The following is a 6,104-nucleotide window of genomic DNA, read 5'->3' on the forward strand; positions in this document are numbered from 1 at the left end:
ATATTTCTTTCTTCTTGTTGTTGTTTGGTTGTTTGAGATGGAGTCTCGCTCTGTCACCCAGGCTGGAGTGCAGTGGCACGATCTCAACTCACTGCAACCTCCGCCTCCCAGGATCAAACGATTCTCCTGCCTCAGGCTCCCCGGTAGCTGGGATTACAGGCATCTGCCACCACGCCTGGCTAATTTCTGTGTTTTTAGCAGAGACAGGGTTTCATCATGTGGGCCAGGCTGGTCTCAAACTCCTGACCTTAAGTGATTTGCCCGCCTCAGCCTCCTAAAGTGCTGGGATTACAGGTGTGGGCCACCATGCCCAGTCCTTGTATTTCTTTGCCTCTACCTGGATGCACTGACCTCCCCTGTTTAATTTGCTGGACAAAGTCATACTTCTCTTCAGTTCTTCCTCTGTAGAGCTTTCCTCTGACTCTCAGTTTAGATGTCCCTTTCTTAGGTTCCAACTGGACTTTTTCTGTTTTGTCCACAGAAAGTTTCTTCAGGGGTTTACTTTAACTTTAAAAATTGCATTTATTTAGGTTATATAAAAAAATAAAGTTCTTTCTTTTCAGGTCAATTTAGAAATTTCATTTATTTATTTAGATATGGAGTCTTGCTCTGTTGCCCAGGCTGCAGTGCAGTGGCATCATCTTGGCTCACTGCAACCGCCACCTTCTGGGTTCAGGTGATTCTCCTGCCTCCCTCCTGAGTAGCTGAGATTACAGACATGTGCCACCATGCCCTGCTAATTTTTGTATTTTTCTAGAGACAGGGTTTCACCATGTTGATCAGGCTGGTCTCGAATCCTGACCTTGTGATCCGCCTGCCTTGGCCTCCCAAAGTGCTGGGATTACAGGTGTGAGCCTCCACGCCCAGGCTAGAAATTTCTATTTATAAATCTAGCAAATCTCAACACTGTAAGAAGGATACCTTTGATTAATATTTGGCCCCATTTACAAATCTAAACTTTTACATATTTGAAACTGCAATAATAACCCATCAATGTATTTATTTCCCTTTAAAGTAGCTCAGATGTCTGGCTGTTAAACTTTCCAAAATGTTTAGTTATCTCTCTTTTTTTTTGAGGTGGCAGGCCTTGCTATGTTGCTCAGGCTGGTCTTGAACTTCTGACCTCAAGTGATCCTCCTGCCTCATCCTCCGTGAGTAACTGGGATTACAGGTATGTGCCAACTTGCCTGACTAAAATGTTTAATTTTTATACATCTGATCATTAAACATGACCATAGGGCCAGCCTTAATTCTAAGTGCCAATATTACATAAAACGTAGTAAATGTTCAACTGAAAATCCTAAATCTAGGCTGGGTACGGTGGTTCACACATGTAATCCCAGCACTTTTGGTGGCCGAGATGGGATGATCTCTTGAGCCCAGGAGTTCCAGACCAGTCTGGGTAACATAGTGAAACCCTCGTCTCTACAAAAGATTTAAAAAGTAGCCAAGAGGGCCAGGTGCAGTAGCTCATACTGTGAACCCAGCACTTTGGGAGGTTGAGGCAGGCAGATCACAAGGTCAGGAGATTGAGACCATCCTGGCCAACATGGTGAAACCTCATCTCTATTAAAAATACAAAAAATTAGCTGGGTGTGGTGGCTTGCACCTATAGTCCCAGCTACTCAGGAGGCTGAGGCAGGAGAATCGCTTGAACCAGTGAGGCAGAGGTTACAGTGAACCAAGATAGCACCACTGCACTCCAACCTGGGTGACAGAGAAAGACTCCGTCTCAAACAACAACAACAAAAAAATAGCCAAGAGCGGTGGTGTGTGCCTGCAGTCCCAGCTACTGGGAGGCTGAGGTGGGAGGATGGCTTGAGTCCAGGAGTTTGAGGCTATAGTAGGCTATGATCATGTCACTGCACTCCAGCCTGAGGGACGGAGTCAGACCCTGTCTCTATTTAAAAAAACACCAACAAAAACTAAAATATATATATTTATATAAACAAGATTTCAACATATGAATTTTTTGGGAACAAATATTCCGTCCACAAGTATTATGAGTACTATATTATTAATATGTCCAGATTCCTTAATATTGAGACATTAGTAGTAGTTTCACTCTTTTAATTTTTTTTTTTTTTTTTGAGACAGGGTCTCTCTTTGACACCCAGGCTACAGTACAATGGCACAATCTTGGCTCACTACAACCTCCATCTCCTGGATTCGAGCAATTCTCCTGCTTCAGTCTCCTGAGTAGGTGGGACTACAGGTGCGCCACTATGCCTGGCTGATTTTTGTATTTTTAGTAGAGAAAAGGGTTTCACCATCTTGGCCAGGCTGGTCTCGAACTTCTGACCTCAAGTAATCCACCCACCTCGGCCTCCCAAAGTATTGGGATTACAGTCGTGAGCCACGGTGCCTGCCCCTCTTAAACATTTCTGTACTTCATTTTGAACCCTCTCAAGGTTAAATATTCTTGCCCACTAAAGAACAACCACCAGTAGGGATCGCTTTCCTGAGATAATTTTTTGGGAACATGCAACAGAATCTGTGTCTACAACACAGTAGAAATACTTTGAGCCCTACCCTCGGTGGTTTATCAGTGATTCCATAACTTACAGAAGGTAGCCACATGATTTCATATCCTTGAAGTTCAAGTTTTAGATTACCAAATCTTCTCCTGTCTCTTTACAGTGTATATAAGCCCACGTCCACTAATTGGGTTTTGGATGCTTTTTTTCCGAGCTCTAAAGATCCCTGAACCTGATAGAGTTCTAATCGCCCCCTCATCACCCCACCGGTAAGTTTCCTGTTTAGGAGAACTGCACAGTTCTTCCAGATATTAAAATTATTTCCAATTTAATTCTGCAACTCTCTCATGAAAGAGTCACAATTTCTACTGTTACCTGGGATACGTCATAAGCACACAATAAATGTTGGACCAATTAATGGCATGGCTGAGTGTGCAAACGAATACCAGGTAACGCAGAAGAATTTTTATAACTGCTACTTATTTTTCTCTCCCTTCAAAGTGTAGCATGGTGGTTAAAAGCCTGGGCTTTGCAGACAGACAGTCCTGGGTTTACATTTCCTGACACTTATTAATTAGGTGACATTGGGCTAATTATTAAGCCTTTCTGAGCATCAGTTCCTCATCTTAAAATGGAATGGCAGGACTATCATAGGGTCGTTGAAGGTAAAATTATATGTTTAAGTATATCCATGTACACATATGTGTTATAAGCTGAAATGTGAGCTCCTAAAATTCATATATTGAAGACTTAACCATCTCTATCTCAGAATGTGATTATATTTGGAGATCGAATCTTTAAAGAGGTAATTAAGTTAAAATGAAACTCAAGGTGGGCTCTAATCCAAATGGACTGGTGTCAGCCAGGCACGGTGGCTCACGTCTGTAATCCCAGCAAATTGGAAGGCCGAGGGTGGCAGATCATTTGAGATCAGGAGTTTGAGACCAGCCTGGCCCACATAGAAACACCCCGTCTCTACTGAAAAATGCAAAATTGGCTGAGTGTGGTGGCACATGCCTATAATGCCAGCTACTTAGGAGGCTGAGGCAGGAGAATCACTTGAACCCTGGAGGCAGAGGTTGCAATGAGCTGAGATCTCGCCCCTGCACTCCAGCCTGGGTGACAGAGTGAGACTCTATCACAAACACACACATACACACACACACACGATCCAAATGGACTGGTGTCCTTATAAGAAGAGGAGGCTAGGATACACAGAGAGATAGCAGAGGCACACGTGCACAGGGGGGCAGCCATATGAGGCAGCAGCAAGAAGGTGGCCCTCTGCAAGCCAAGGAGGGAGGCCTCAGGAAACCAGCCCTGCTCACCACCTTGATCTTGGATTTTCAGCCTCTAGAGCTGGGAGAAAAATAAATTTCTATTGTTTAAGTCACCCAGTTAATTATTTTGTTATGGTAGCCCTAGTAAACTAATTTTACATATCTATATTTATATCTAGCTTAGCACAGTAGCCTAGCTCAATAAATGATAGTTTTTTTTTTTTTCCGAGATGGAGTTTCGCTCTTGTTACCCAGGCTGGAGTGCAATGGCGCGATCTCGGCTCACCGCAACCTCCGCCTCCTGGGTTCAGGCAATTCTCCTGCCTCAGCCTCCTGGGTAGCTGGGATTACAGGCACGCACCACCATGCCCAGCTAATTTTTTTTTGTATTTTTAGTAGAGACGGGGTTTCACCATGTTGACCAGGATGGTCTCGATCTCTTGACCTCGTGATCCACCCGCCTTGGCCTCCCAAAGTGCTGGGATTACAGGCTTGAGCCACCGCGCCCAGCAACGATAGTTCTTATAACTATTATTTAACTTTCCAATGAAACTGCCACCCCACAAAAGAGGTTATCCCACAAGTCATATGCAAACTGTGCTTTGTTTTTGTTTTTGTTTTGTTTTTGAGACAGAGTCTCCCTCTGTCACCCAGACTGCAGTGCAGTGGCATGATCTCAGATCATTGCAACCTCTGCCTCCCAGGTTCAAGCGATTGTGCTGCCTCAGCCTCCAGAGTAGCTGGGACTAAAGGCACCTGCCACCATGCCCAAATAATTTTTCTATTTTTAATAGAGATGGGGTTTCACCATATTGGCCAGGTTTGTCTCTAACTCCTGACCTTGTGATCTGCTTGCCTCCATCTCCCAAAGTACTGGGATTACAGGCATGAGCCACCGCGCCCGGCCAGCAAACGGTTCATTGTTTTCTGGGTTAAACACAGGCATGCCTCCTTGTCTGTCTGATCTCAAGCATCCCTGGCTGCGAGCTTTCCCTGGTCTTCAGGGAGATATCTTTGTTCCTCCTCTGGGACTGGGGTCTGTCTAGGCTGTTTCTCAGGTGCTGTCATCATCTGTCTCCATAACCATCTCTCGCACCAAACCGGGCTTTGTGCATCTTTGTATTTCGGGCACCCAGCACGGCATGTCAGGAAATTCAATTCAACAAACTGAGAAATAAGTTCACTGAGAGTTTAGGTTTATTTACTTTATCTTGTTAACAACTGCAATGATAACATTGCGGGTTAGGGAGCAACTTTCGTGTTTAGTCTCAAGCATTTTCTCAAGAGTCAGTGCCAGGGCCTCCGGGCATTGCAGTGAGCTCGGGCACTCTTCGCTGCTTCAAACAGTAAGACATAGCCTGTTTAACTTGCCAGCGTTCACGTAAGGGAGGCCTGGTCACATCTGGGCACGTACAACACTTGCTTCATTTACCTGGAAATTGCAGAGATCTCTTCCTCATAATGAGGTTTCTGAAATATTCCTTGTTTTTCAGAAACTCAAGCAATTAGCCAAGTGGGAGCTAGCCATAGCTCTTAACCAGTGGCAAAGGGTCAGATATTTCCTGTGCTATTGTTACTGTTTCTAACAGGGCTGACACAATTTGCTGGGGGAAGAAAGATTTTAACTGTCATTACAGATTTTCTCTCCTTGTGTGTGACTTGGCAGGACACTGACCTTTGAAGGTCATCTTGAACCGAATATGCACCCCAACTTTCCTTCCAACCAGGCAACCGCAGCACAATTTCTTGGCTATATCTTGTTTGCTTTTCAGCAAGCCAAGAGCCATCCCAGCACAGGAATAACTGGGATGCCTTTTGTTTCTTTGGCAACTGTTATATCACTCGCCTTCCTTTAGTGGATGAGAAGGTAGTGAAGAAAAAAATGATAATGATCATCTCACACAATATGTAGGTATTTTTACAAACCAGTCTCACACTAGAAATAATTTTAGAATACATCAGGAAAATATCAAAGAAAAATATAAGGGAAGGGAAAAACAGGATGATTGTTAAAAATTATAAAAGACCATACTTGCCTTCAGAGAAGTATTTGCAGTGTAATGAAATGAGCCAATATCAAGTTGTTTTTATAACGGAAAACATTGTTTTTATATACCCTGCCACTTAAAATAGCTGGCAGGAATCTAACAAATAAAATGTAAACCTTTTCTACATTTCTTTTACATACCATCCATAGAGCTTACTACTATTTTGCTTCCAGAACTCACACACTTAAGAATGAGGCACTATCCTAAAGAAGAAGAAACATAAAGGCACATCAAATATGCACACTGCCTATTAACACCTGTTCATTTTAACTGTTTTTTGAGATGGTGTCTCCCTCTGT

The sequence above is a fragment of the Sapajus apella genome, unplaced genomic scaffold (genome assembly GCF_009761245.1).
Source record: "Sapajus apella isolate SASKATOON/1434 unplaced genomic scaffold, GSC_monkey_1.0 scaffold53, whole genome shotgun sequence".
Taxonomy (NCBI): domain Eukaryota; kingdom Metazoa; phylum Chordata; class Mammalia; order Primates; family Cebidae; genus Sapajus; species Sapajus apella.